Source organism: Branchiostoma floridae, chromosome 10 (assembly GCF_000003815.2).
Source record: "Branchiostoma floridae strain S238N-H82 chromosome 10, Bfl_VNyyK, whole genome shotgun sequence".
Lineage (NCBI taxonomy): Eukaryota > Metazoa > Chordata > Leptocardii > Amphioxiformes > Branchiostomatidae > Branchiostoma > Branchiostoma floridae.
This window is the reverse complement of record NC_049988.1, coordinates 22464550-22479279: the sequence shown is the minus strand read 5'-3', so window position 1 is coordinate 22479279 and position 14730 is coordinate 22464550. Positions and strand designations below refer to the sequence as shown.

General features: G+C 42.5%; 2 protein-coding genes across 2 annotated transcripts in view; both read right to left on the bottom strand.

The window, feature by feature from the left end:
* LOC118424803 (zinc finger protein 665-like) overlaps nt 1-14730 on the bottom strand; it is a 1044319-nt gene that overhangs the window by 396631 nt on the left and 632958 nt on the right. The gene's annotated exons all lie outside the window — the stretch shown is intronic.
* LOC118424824 (formin-like protein 2) overlaps nt 1-14730 on the bottom strand; it is a 1075906-nt gene that overhangs the window by 455906 nt on the left and 605270 nt on the right. The gene's annotated exons all lie outside the window — the stretch shown is intronic.

Sequence of the window (14730 nt, the reverse complement as noted above, 5' to 3'; positions counted from 1 at the left end):
CCTACAACGCTAACTGTACCTGTACGATTGGCTGTAAAACTTGGTAGAAATTACTATAAACTCTACTCTACTTCACTCTTGTTATTTTCTTCCACCTGCAAGCGCCAAAACGTGTGAATGCCTGATAAAATAATCTGTTAATTTTCTAATCGGTCCAACATCCGGTCCACCTAATTTTTTCAGGTCCGGTTTTTCTGGACCGGTCCAATGAGGAAAACCGGTTTTGTACCGGTACGCTGTACCGATACCCAGGACTACTGTCAAGTCATTTTTATTCTCTTTCGCAAGTTGGTAAATTGTAGGACAACATACAACAAACAAACAAACAAACAAACACCTGGCTGAGTGTTCCGGACGAGACGACCACCTGCAGACATTGCGGGACGGACATGAGTAAGTCGCTATCCACCGCCTCTAGACACACCACGTGACTGCCTACGTCATCAGCTTCGGGAGTCCACTGCAACAGACCACTCCGGGAGTTCTCCGCTGTAAAAAAAGAAACATTCACTTTTCACCATATGATTGTCTATCTGTATCTGTATCTGTATAGCCGGTATACATACTATGTATACCGGCTATACAGATACAGATACAGATAATAAATACTGTTCTTCGGCGTAACACACCAGCTTCTGTATCTAAATAACTGGTTTAGTTTACCATATGATTACTTTGGCTCACCTCACATTTCCAAACCGAGACTCGGTCGGACTGTTTTCAGGATTTATACGTAAATATATACAAAAATTATGCCTACGACTATTTTCTTTACGTCTTATGTAGTTTGGTGTCTTTCAGTTTGGTGTATGATAATACAATGTACTGTAAATGCAGAAATTTTCGCGGTGGATTAATGTTCGCGGTTTTCGCGGCGGCCACTGCGAACATTTTTCCATAACAGTAAGAGATTGCAGTGCATGGCGCTACCGCGAAATTAAATCCACCGCGAAAAGTCCATTTTCCCGCAACCGCGAAATTAAATCCCCGCGAACTTAAATGCATTTACAGTACTTCTCGTTCCCGAAAGCTGCCCAACCGGGTCTTGGTTGGGAAATGTGCCGCACAACTTACCTGTAACAGAGTCCACTGCCGAAGTTTCAATCAAACTCCACCCGTCCGGCAGACTCCCCGCTGTACCGCGGATACCCAGACTGTTCCCGCTGTCCCTGTCCGTCACGGTGACGACATGAGAGAACACCTGACCGACGCTCAGGTAGCGCACGGTACCGGGTACGGCGTCATACGGCAGTACGGCGGGTGGGTGGCAGGCTGGGGCGCTGTCGTGGAGATGCAGGACCAGCTCTTGCATCGCCTAAGTAGATATACATGATAATTATACACATGATAATTAGTAAAAGCATCATATGCTTTTTCATAGAACCATACTTGTAGAGTGGAAGTCATTTTCCAGATGTCCCTGGAAAAAATAGTAAAACTTACTTAACATTGGTAAAAATTGGGCAAATATGGACACTTAGTTTGACAGATGAGTTGGCTGTCCGGGAAGTATGGTGTGTGACCAGGTAACTTCTCTGGCATATGATGTGTCTATATTATATGTGTCCAATTTCTATTATTTTTTAGGTGAAACGTGGAGCCTGGTAAAGGCTAAAAATTCCATACGGACTTGAATATATACGCACTTGTGAGCCAACAATAACTTTGTACATCTTTTAAAAGACATCTGGAGCCTGATAGATTTTAAGTCTTCTATACGGACCCCATACAGACTTGACTAAATACAAACGTGGAACATTGTTTAAGCTTATATATATATATAAGATGTACCCGTGTTTCTTTGAAGTGTGCTTGAGTTGCGGCTCAATTCAAACATGCATACAACGAATAGTGAAAGTCCTACGCACTAGACCACTGCTTGGTGCAGCGAGAGCTGAAAATATGGACGGCGACGTACCTTGACTCCCGTGACAGCGTCCTGTACGACCACCAGCGCGGACCAGAGCCCGCTCTGCAGCCCGTCGGCGCCCCACGCCACCCTGCCCGCCGCCGGGTCCAGCTGCAGCCTGGGGGGCGGACCGGCCTGGCCAGACCCGTAGTCGGAGGGAGACGCCAGGCTGAAAACCACTGGGGTACCTAAAGAGCACATAAACGTTATTTAAACATAAGCCATCTACATCAGACATTTACAATCATCCCTTGAGACGGAGGGCGCCATAGATTTTCTGCAGCTAAGGATTCACTTTGTCAATGTTACAACTCGATAAGAGTATGGCTATGTATGTATGTGTATATATGTAATGTGCATTGGACTGGCATTCAAGTTGGATGCGATCAGAGGAGTGTGCTTAAAGTAGAATAGGATGGGTTCCAGGCTACTCCCAATCCAGCGAAATAAAATAAAGCGCCGAGCTTACTTGGGGATTAGTCGGGAGAAAATTCGGGGTGCGATGTAGGATACGGGCTTAACAGTGTACGTGCTTTGCTGAACATTTTACCAATGGGCAAAAGGTAACGTCCCTTACCTGACGCAGACGTTGCAGGTACGTAGAACTCGGAGGTGTGCTGTTTGTACCAGTGTACGACAGGTAACGTCGCCAGGCGTGGTCCCGAACCTGCCGAGAAGTCGACTGTCGTCTGCAGGGTCATTCTGGAATCCCGTAAAAAAGGAGTACAACAAATTGCAATTATTTACGCTTCATACGTCGGCGACATCCAGGTAATAAGATACGTAGCAACGTCATTGACGAAAGCTAGTGGATGCTACCTGAAACGTCTGACCGTTTCCATAACCATATTCAGATGCTTGAGTGCTGCTATTTGGTCATTTCCTTTTTTAATTTTGCTCGTTCGCTGTTCATCCATTCCATCCATCAATACATCCATCCATCCATTCTTTCGCGTTTTTTCATCTACTCCAATCTATCCATACATCCTTCCATTCACTTAATATTCACTCATTAAGTCATATTTACTTAGAAATTACATGTAATTCATTTCGTGATTTACCCATATCCAGCACGTATCAAACGTATTCAATTTGGACGTATACTCAAAAGATGACAGTCGTACTTTTGCATGTTGTTGGCTTTTGACTATGCATGTGACATATCTTATAAAAATGCCAGATACAGCCTACTCACGTGGTGCCTCCGTTGTTATGAAAGGTGTTGCTACGGCAACACTGCGATAAAGTCACTTCCCATGATGCAGCGGAGGATGACCCGAAGTCGTGCGTCACTTCCGCTGACGTCAGGATGTACCCTTCACTGGACACCTCCACAACCTGGTTGGAACACACGTTCGGAAGTCAACAAATGTCGAGAAATGAAGATAAGTTGAATCGAAGGACTGGACGGTCGTTGCAGTTCCATCTATTTTGTTTACAAACATTAACGTCGCAACGAAAGAGCCATCTTTGAGTAGATACGGGGGGCGTCACAAACTGACTGGCACATTTGCGCCGTTGAGACGGTATCCGGTATCCATCGTTAAAAATCACGTGTGAGTGAATCATTTCTACCTTGTAAAGGCAAAGGTTGTACATACAAAACACATTTAAAAAATAAGCCATAGCTTTAGTAGCGTATTTCTACCTTGTAAAGGCGAGAGTTGTACAAACAAAACAGATTCAAAAATCCAGACTTTTTGTCCTCAACACACAAAACAATATGTTATATGGAGGCAAACATGGATTGGTCCACGTTTAGTGTTCCATCTACAGGGAAATTCATTTCACAATAATCACAATCACCGTAACGTCCAGGGTGTTGGTCGACTGGCTGCCATCGTTGAAGTTCATGGTGACCGGCACACTGATGACGTCACTGGAAGTGACGTCGGGCCGGAGTGACGTGTGGTAGGACAGGCTGATGTGGAAGACCGCCACGCTCCGGCCGGATGTGACGTCACAGGTCCAGCTGATGGCGCCATGACGTAGATACTGGTCTGGATTGGTAAACCATACCATATATGGGAATATTAGCAGTCATGTGACCATGATGCATTTCAGTGCGGTCATGATGGTGGATTAAATAAGCATGCGAAATTATGCTGCAAATATTGTTTTCTATACAACAAAAATGCGATGACTGTCCATACCAGTATTTTGAAAAATTAAAAATCTGAAGACCCCCCGTTTGATGTTTCAACGAACTAGAAGTATCATCATCAAATACACCAGAGTCCTTTTTTACTACACATGGGTTTAACCAACACTTGGACTTTGAAAAGCAGGATTTAGTTACATGTATGTGACAGTTGTTTATATTTAACATCGTATACATAGCCACTTGCTGCGAAGCTGGTATGTCACACTGTATGTCACACTAATGCCATTCCCTGAAGCGTAAGAAATACCAGGTCCCTTACCTCACACCTGCCAATATTGTTTATGAAAACTCAGCAAAACTGTAAGATTGTTTTAAGACACGCCAGCAGCAACACTTATGACATTCTCGACCCTGAGATTGGTACACGTTGTGTAATATTCCTCACGAGGTCTGACGGGGGATCATGTTCGGTCCGTTAATACCGAGTCAAATCAATCAACCTCCTGCGACTGTCGGGACAAAACAACTCACCGAAGTAGGGGGTTCAGAACAGCCTGTACTAGGCTCCGTGGATAGCTGGTCAAAAGATAGCAATTTGAGAAATAGAGATAATAGTATGTTGGGGGAGTCGGCCGGCCAGAGGAGTCGGTACGCGACCCACGCAGTTAAACCCCGCTGCACATATATGTACATTCTTACTAATACATGTACATTCTTACTAATGAACATATCGCCATTAATCTTAATGTAGAAACACTAGCTCCGAAGGTGAAAGGTATGTTGAACACGGGCCTTAAAAGTTTGAGAACAGTGTTTTTAATACGAATCAATTAACCACCTGCAACTACAGGTATGAAGGAAAATACAAAGTGGGGGGTTCCGTTCTATCAGTAATAACGTTACAATGACAACAATGATAGCAAACAACTGCGACAAAACGATACAAAAGACAACAGCGCTCCAGAATGTATCCCGCTCGCCTTAAGATAAAAGGACATTGATCTTCTTTCTTCCCTCGGCTAAAATTATCCTCCCGTATCTATTTTTAGCCCTGTAATCTATGGGATTAGGATACCGAAATCAAGGTTAAACGCTTTTGTGGTGTTTTGATAAGGACTTAAAGAGAATAATGAACAGGGTGGGTATTTCAGGATGTTTTGATACCATGGTCATCTTACCATTCACCTGGCGGTACCAAGTCGAAGAAACAACGATAAATAGCGCAAAAACACAGATTTTCAGAAAATCATACGCAGTGTGAAAACGTCAGTGGACATAAGAAATCTTACTTGCTACATCGTTGCTACGCCAATACCACTTGCTACATCATTGCGTCTTTGTTTTGCAACAAAGTGTGCATCGTGTATTAACGTTTATTTCAGCTCACCCATATCTTTCCTTATCTGAATTATGAAGGTTAAATATCAGGCAGAACATGACATGCTACAAAATAAGTCAAGAAACGGGAAAAGTGCTCTTAAGTGTCTGTTACTGACGAAAGATAGCGGATGCTATCTGAAACGTCTGTGTTGATAATCTATCTATCTGAAAGTCTGATTTGAAGCTGTATTGATTCAGTATTGAAATAAGAGCTTATTAATGTAGAAACTACACGACTCACCGTAATCGTTGTCCTGTAATGCTATCTGTAGTGTAGTGTCCAGTGTAGCAGCATTGCCTCCCTCCTGATACCAAACCTCCACGGGAATCGTCTCCGTCACCGAGGGCTCCACCACCCCGTCCTCGGGCACGGCAAGCTCCACCCGCCGAGGATCATCCCAGTCCGACCCGGTGAAGTCCACCTCCGCTGGGGACGCGATTATCCTCGTGGAGTTCGTCACCAGGAACGAGACTTTTGCCGTTGAACTTGGCGCCGCGGACAGCTGGACATCGTAGAAAACACTTTCTCCCTCCAGTAGGGTGTCTGGATTTGGGTAGACGCTACTTTTGGTGAGAACCACCACTTGTGCAGCGACGTGGTAAGGAAAAAGACTCACCACGAAACAGCAAAGCAATATCCGTGTAGTCCACCACATAACTCCTCAACTTCTCACGCGCACATGATCCAGATCTTAAACCGAAATCCTGGGGAAAAAGAGAGAAAAAACGTTTTTCTACCTTAAAAAGAAGGGATTTCCAACCAACCCAGCCACTGTGTTTTGAAGGATTCGTTACCGAATGAGTAATGGAGGTCCCTATGCAGGTGGTAGCTGCGCTAGGCATGAAAACGTAGCGGAAAATCGACTTGCTATTTCAGCGCGCGAACCAACAAATTCCAATATCCGTCGGAATGTGTCAACAAACTGTGCAGATATCATGATTCAGTGACCACGGCTTTGGGCCCGAGCACGTACCTAGAACGTAATGAGCATACTGTACGGTATATAAGTAGTCTCTACCAAACTAACTACAATGGCTAAACGTGGGTTCACACGCGCGTATAAACTCAAGTCCGTATGAAGTCCGTATAGAAAGTCTTGGCCTATACCAGGCTCCACAGGTCGCTGAAAAAAATTAAAGAAACTGGACATATAAATTGCCGGAGGAGTTAGCTGTCCGAGGAGTGGTGTGCGTCTAGCTACCTCCTCTGGCATGTTATCTGGCAATTTTGGCAAATTTCTACTATTTTTAGCTATCTGGTTATATTTGTCCAATTTCTACTTTTTTTCCAGCGACCCGTGGAGTCATTTATACGGACTCAAATATTTTCCAGGAGAGTTCGGCAACCATAGGGCTTCATTCTCCCGCGCTACGGAAGATGCGATGGACTTCATAGAGCTTAAGACATTTACATGATTTAATTAAGTACAACAAACAGTAACAACTACAAGGATGAGTTTAAACAGCTTAAAAATAACCAATTTCAAAGGCCAACGGGAGAGGACCATCCCCAGGCTTACTTGAATTGAAGTTTTGAACATTTGAGTAGAAAAAAGAGCCGGTAGAAGAACAAAAACAGGAACGAATCGTTTAAAAGCTGAACAAGACTGAGAAGCAAAAAGAACTACCACAGTACCTTCGCGTGTGTCTTCCTCCCAAAACTACTCTACCAAGTTTTGACACACAGTATTTATAGAACCACTTTGTCCAAAGTCAAGTCATTTAACACAGCACCCCCTTTTTGCTGTGATATTTTGAACAAAAGACTCACGGAAATATCACTTTGTTTTTATAAACTACCCCTTTCCTTCCTACCCCAGCACTTAAAAATGGCCGTTTTGTAAAGTCCGTTTAGTCAAAATTGGGTTTATGACAAATTGTTGGGCAAAGGAAAATTGTAAGGAACAGGATATGACTAACAAAGAATGAAGTTTGTGTACGACAAAATGTTCATAAATAAAGGTTAGACATACAGGCAGTACGATACGCCATAATTTGGCATAAAGCAGTTACAGTTACAGTTGGAAAATCATATTCAGTTGCTTGAGTAACACACAAAATGTTAAAGTGTCACTGAAAAGACAACAAAACACACAAAGAGTATAAAGTTCTTTGTCTATAAAATTCATTGAGAAATCTGTCAAAATTGGGGTCGCAGAAAGAACGCGGCGAGAGCGCCGTCCTAGTAAAAAGGGTGCATAACTTGTGCGTTTTGCGTGTGATCTGCTTAACAAAGGGACCGACCGGAAATCGCACTTTGTTTTTGCAAAGTGGCCGTTCCTTCCGGAACACAGGTGTTCTACAAAGGACCGCACAGCGCTAGTGTATCTATCTATGAACGATTGTTACCGCACAGGTGAGGCGTGACGTACAGGTAAGATTGTTGACGTACTGACGGAAATACCTGACGCACGCAACGTTACATTATCCGCTGTTTAGCGTTAAATAAGGCAACAATGCCGGCAAACGTCAACGCCTGTATTGTAAACAGCTCGAATTTTCCATAATATTTTGTTATGAAAAGCCGCGAGCTGCAAAAACAAGTTCCAATGTCATTTACATGGAGGTGAGAAGTTATGGGAGGAGACGGCCGCGTTTTTATAACTCTTAGAGGTCAATGGACTACATGAACAAATGATATATGCAAAAAAATAACATGTTTAAACCATGCAAAATACAATTGATGAATATTGCAACTAATTTGTACGTATTTCAACAAACTGAAATAGACCGTGTTTCTTTTTTGTACATCCTCTGCCGATTCCCATTAACAAAATAGAAAGGTAAAGCAGATTCTAATCTACATTTGGAAATTTTCTATGAGGCTTTGTCTACCGGGCTTCATTCGTCATATTTTTTTTTCTTTTTATTAAAGTTAAGAACCATGACATACGCAACGAAGTTGACAAACTTATATTAGCGCCAACACAATATACTCCGTTTATTTGTAATTTGGGGGGAATAAAACTTGAACAACGGGTTAAAAAACGTCCAATCTAGTGCGGGCAAAACAAGTTGAACGAAAACCAGCAAACTGGCGAACTAACAACTGAACATTACCTTTGGACAGCTGAGTTCTTGGTTCAAGTCGACGACGTTTGGCGCAGCTATTTAACGTGGCTACAAACTGGTTAGTGTAAACTTATCAAAACCAAGACAAAAGACGTAGAGCAGCGTCTTATACCACTAAGGAGTCTCCGACTGATCTTAGACTTTACCCAGCTGTTGGTCTGTCTGGGCGCGTGTCTGGAGTATTGCGTAACACCCAATAAAGCCCTCGTCAAGGTTTCTACAAGAAAAGTTATTAAAATCGCCCCTAGGAAAGTGGTGTTTGTGTTGTATCTAGTTTCTCCCATTGTCCGCTCGGCTGTATCAACTTTAACCACATGTGCGCCGGTGCCGTTGTGTGACTGGCGCAAGAATGAGTCAGCTTATGTCGTCTGAATTTGACGAAAACAATTGGCACTCTGACAGGTATGGTTTTGTCGACAATGTTTCCGTGTAATAAATTGCCACAATGGTGACCATTTTTCGTTACATTTTCACCGCAACATCTCAAACAATTTGCTTTTACTTACATGTCTTTTTTTGTTGTGTTTTTCTGAAACCTGTTTTTCGGGTTATTACAAACTCTTGCTATTTCGTGTCTTAATACCCCTGTCACATTTGGCGAAAATCGATCGAACGACGATTCTGCGGCAATCGCCCAAGCCTCGCTTATGATAATAATTGCACAACAATTGTGCATGGTACGAGGGGCGTGCAATTAGTAATGGTCCTGACCCATTTCCCATAGCAGGAGATTAATGAAACTTGGCACAGTTATTAGTCTTTCTCTTCATAGGAATCACCCAGAGTTATGCATTTCTCCCATCGTTTGATGCAGCTCTGGACACCGATTTTGTAGGACACCCCAGGTTGGTCCTCCAACTGATGCCTCATCAATGGCACAAGAGGGACGACCAGGTCTGGGAGCTGTTTCCACAGACTTCCAGCCACGTTTGAATTCAGGATGCCAGCGTTTTACAAGGTCATATGATGGGGCATCATCACCATAAGTTTCATTTATTTTATCAAAAGTCTTCTTTGGTGTGCGTCCTTTCAAATACAAAAACCGGATCACTGCGCGACACTCAACTGGTTCCATTTCACACCTGGTCCATTTCGCACCTGACTAAGTTCAAACACCAGTAAATCAGAAACCACAATTAGTTCAGAGCTGTCTTTTGCAACATAACCCATAGAGATATGAATTATTACACATACAAAATTTCATTTAGATCAGACAACTGGAAGTGGGTCAGGGCCATTACTTATTGCACGCCCCTCGTACAAAGTATGGCTTACAGATGACAGGGATGGTTTTCAGATACAAAATACGCGCAACCCTCTGTCGATCTTGAATATGGCCGATTTTCCATCGACTCCCGAAGATCGTGGATAATGTGACAGGGGTATTACTGACATTTACGTGGCTGGGAAATTGTAGTAGATGCACATCTTTGCACTAAGAAAATCAGACGACATCGTCACACATGTACAAGCAGAAAGAAAGAGGGAGAAAGTGTGAACGTGTTTCAGTAAACAAGGCTGTACATGCATTAACAGGAAGCCAACAGTATTGACATAAGTCTGCCCGTGGGAGACTGAAGTCGAAGCTAGGAATAGCCATCGAAACGAAAAAAAAACAACTTCACTGCTTCTAACGACAGTCTTCGTTTTTATTACTGTCACATAGGCAAATCACCAGAAAACTGACTTAGAAACGTTAATAATCAGGGGAAAAAATGCGAATTCAACAAAATTAACCACAAATACGACAGTAACACTGGAATACAGAAACAAGATTGTTACGAGATCAGATCTTTTCATTCGGAGCGGGCGATCTCATGCTTGTGGTAGCCCCATGTGTTACTGGTATTATAATCTCTGCACGATTTTAAAAAAAAGGAACCCATCACTCCTGAGTGTTCGCCTTGCAGTTGGTTGGTTCTGAGTTCGATCCCCGGCCGAATTATACTTAATAATTTAACATGGTACATGCTGCTTAGCACTCAGCATTTGGGAAAAGGTATGGTAGTTGAACGCACACAAATAACCACTACCAGTGTACTACCCTGCTGTTTATGAAGAGATTGTACAAAAGTTGTGTATGAAGAGATTGTACAAAAGTTGTGTGGCCCGGGGCTACAGAAGCGGAGATGGGCGCCGTCCTATGTACCATCTGGTGCATAACTCCAACATGCCGTCCCTCCCGTTAGGCTAACATCACATTTCCAACCCGGGGCCCGGCCTGGCTATTTGTGGAAACGAAAAATAGAAACGCATACGTAAAAATATACAAAAAATGCCATGACTACTCGCTTTACGTCTTGTGTAGTTTCTTGTCTTTCTTTATATCGTACTTTTTGTTCCCGAAAAACATGCCCGGTTTAGAAATGTAACGTAGGGCGTATGGCGTGGTATGCAGGCTATGCTAGACGGTCAGTACAACACCAGCTCCAGTTCGGTATTTACTATTTACAGTTTAAACACCTCGGAACGTGCAGCCGGATCGGGACACACGTGGGGCCGGTCGTACCTGTAACGTGTCACCTGTGCACAGGTAAGGTGTACCTGCCGCACGTTCACTCCTGTCAACACTTCCTAATTAACTCACAGGTAAAGGTAGATCACACTTCAAGGACTCGTCCTTCGGGTTGCCTAGCAACGAAGGGTGCCTTTACGCGAAGATTATTTTTACATGGAGTCTGGAACTTCAAAAATTGAGTTTAGAAAAGTCTGTTTCTGGAAAGGTTTTGACGACAGGAGTCAACAGAGGTTCCGTTTAATAATTCACTTTACCCATTGAAAAGATGTCATCAAAGAAAGGAAAATGTATAACTTTGGTGTCGCGTATTCGAAGTGACTGCAGGTATACGTCACTATATACCCAAATGAAATAAAGGGTGTCAATCAGACGAAGAACGTTTCATGTTAAAAGGAATCGTTCACTCCAACACGTTTCTCTGATAGGACGTTAAATGGAGCCCCCGTGTTTGAGGACAGCCACAACTCGACCACATTAAAAAAAAAAAAAAAAAAAAAAACACTTATCAAGACAAAAAGGGGAGGGGTCCTTCCCGGTGTGAGTGGTTCAAACCTTACAGTCTGGTCTCCGGGTTGACATCTTGAAAAGGTAATAGTGGCTTGTTCTGTAAATACTTCCAAAAATGTGGTAAAAAAGCTTGACTCGAAGCGACGAGGGGCTGAATAACTGAAAAGGTTGTTACACAGCAGTTTTATCTTAGGAATATCTCTCTACATCGGAACCACCTAATATCCAAGCATTGACACACTCCTAGGCCGGCTACACTCCTTTACCAGCTTTTGATACTATCTACTGCTACCGGTGGATCTGCTTGGAGATTAGTGACCACCTGTTACAAATCGGAACACCCGATGTCACCACGACCCTACCCCACAAAAGAGCCCCTTAATTAGTTGACACGGCATATTTGCAAAGTAAACATGCGGTGTGCGGAGGCGCATTGTGAGGGGAGGTCACTGTGGGCTGGGCCCAGGGTTTATTAAAGGTGGGCTCACACGTGCGGATATATTCAAGTCCGTATGGGGCCTGTATGAAAGTGTTAGCCTCTAACAGGCTCCTCAAGTCGCTGGAAAAAAATAGTAGGAATTGTACAAATATAGACACAGAACGACAGCCTTGACTTGACTTTTTACTTGACTTTAAAACAGCCAAGGAGTTAGCTGGCCGTGGAGTACAGTTTGCGACCCAGCTACCGCGTTTGGCATATATCTGTCAATATTTGTCCAATTTCTAGTTTTTCCAGCGACCAGTGGGGCCTGGCAGAGGGACCCCATATGGACTTCAGTTTATGTGCACGTGTGAACCCACCATAACTTTGAATGTCTTTAAAAGACGGTCCAAGGCCCTGTCTATAGTGTCATTCTATATCGTAGCTACAGCTGACGATTTCACGATCGTGACAATGGTTTTTCTGTAGCACCTGTTTTTTCTGTAGCTTTTACTCAATATTTCTCCGTGAATATTGTCATTAGATTGATAAACCACTGGGAAGTACAGTTAAAAGTCTGTGTACACTATGGAAGGTGACAGACCAAGCAGTCGGCTGGGTATAACGTTTTCGGCCGTGTACAAAGAATTTTCTTATCCTGTAGAAAAAAGTGTAGATATTTCTAGGCAAACATATTCTAAAACGGCTTTCTCGTCGTCAACATAATGAACTTCTGAAGTGCTCCATAGATATATAACAAACTACAACACATTCAATTTGGTATAAGTGACATCTAACATCGGTGTTAAGTGTACGGTATCGACGTTGAAAAGTGTCCCCTTGTATGATTCTACAGACTTAAGACAAGGAGAAAGTCCATACAAAAGTTTTGCATTACGATCTGGAAACCGCTGAATCACCAGATATGACGAAAACTTAAAGGGGTCACTGTCGGTCATTCGGTCTTCATGAACTGCGGCATTGGAACACATTCCAGATTGCAATTGAACCCGTCCCTTTGTTACGATCTACAGATTACAATAAGAAAAACGGAATAAAATGAAAAATGGTTTTCGAAACCGTTCTAAATTTTGAGTGTGACTGAAAGTTTGAAGGAAAAACGATTTTGAGTTCCAATTTGGTAAATTAGAAATTACACTAAGTTCAGAGTGTCAAGTTTGGCATTCCTCCAATAGCTTTGGTAAAAACCAGTGCGGTTGCCGTTACCGTTTCAAAAGAAACTCCACAGAAAAACGTCTCAAAGGCGCTTGAAAGAGAGGACTGACAAACGACAAAGTGGCTGCCACAAAACAGAGAAAATAAACTGGGCAGCAACACGAGGCCTGTTTACTTCTGTTCCACCTTGCCGAGTGGCTCGGATATCGGTATTCTCGGGGTGTTCAGATGAAGCACCCATTGAAACGTCTGTCAACGACCTAGCACCGCGTTTTGTTCGCTCGCTCTCTGCCGTGAAAAAGGGATTAGAGCGGCGAATGGAGGTCTGAAGGAAGGGAACGGATACCGCTGGGCTGAAGAGCGGTACCGGGTTTGGTTTCTTTTATTGAGGTTTGAACTATTACAGTAGAACTTCAAGTTCTCTGAGATCCATAATTCTGATTGAACATTTTACTGATTTTGTATTCAGAAAGTTTCTATACACGGATACTGCTGGGCTAAAGGGCGGTACCGGCTTTTTTTTTGTATTTAGGTTTGAACTGTAGAACTTCAAGTTAAAAGTCTCGGAGATAAAAATCCATAATTTTGATTGACATTTTACTGATTCATATCAGTTTCTATACAGTGATATAAAGTTGACACCGAAACCACAAAGAACCAATAAACGGCAGCAGTTTTGTAACCACTGCTTTAACTTTACGATAGAACAGCTCTGACAAAGACATTCGTGTTGTCTAAGTGTCTAATGTTGAACTTTAAACAATCCTACAATCGGTTTTTTTTCTCTCTGTAGTTCTTGAAACAGTACAGTAGAAGAAACAAGAGAGGTTCTATCTTCAATAACAACAGTCACAGCCACTACCCTAGACAGAGTACAGACTTGAAAATCTCACTAACTTAAAACTAACTATATTATACAGGATGAAACAGCTTAGTAACAGTTGTTAAAAAGCAACACTCGTTCAAGTGTACAATAAATATTCTACATGAATAAATACAATCCCTAAGGAACAGTTTTTTAAAAGTTGCATGGAACATTACAGATCTCTAAAGGAGTGAAAAGAGAGAGAAGTGAGAAGAAAGACAACAGAATTTGGTGGTAAAATTGTTTTTTTGGGCTAAAGATTCTTTCAGCATGTAGAACTGTATCAAATGTCAATGTTCATCTAGCCTATAGCTATCAGTAATGAGAAGACAGCCCTCAAAAAATATTTCCAAACATGATGAACTCTAAGTTTGATGCAAATGTGCTACATACAAGGGTGTGGAACTTATAAGTCTCTTCTAACGGAATAAGAAGGTGGAGGTAAAGGTTTGTCCCTCAGAAAAAGAAAAGTTGCTGGTGGGATCAAAAAATGGTGCCTCAAAAAAAGGAGAAGAAAAATTGCTGACAGCAAGTTTCTACACAGGATTTCTTAAATAGTATCATATATTATACATCTCACTTCACTCTCCTACCTTTCAAGGTGACACTCCTGAAATGATGTTCTGAATATTTCTAACAACAATGTTCAAAATGATGAAACCCTTTTGATGCAGCAAAATTACTGAAAGGGCGTGTGACATAAGTATCTTCTAATGGAAGGGGAAGGTGGAGGCAAAATTTGGGCCTCAAAAAAGAGAAAGAAAAATTGTTGACAGCA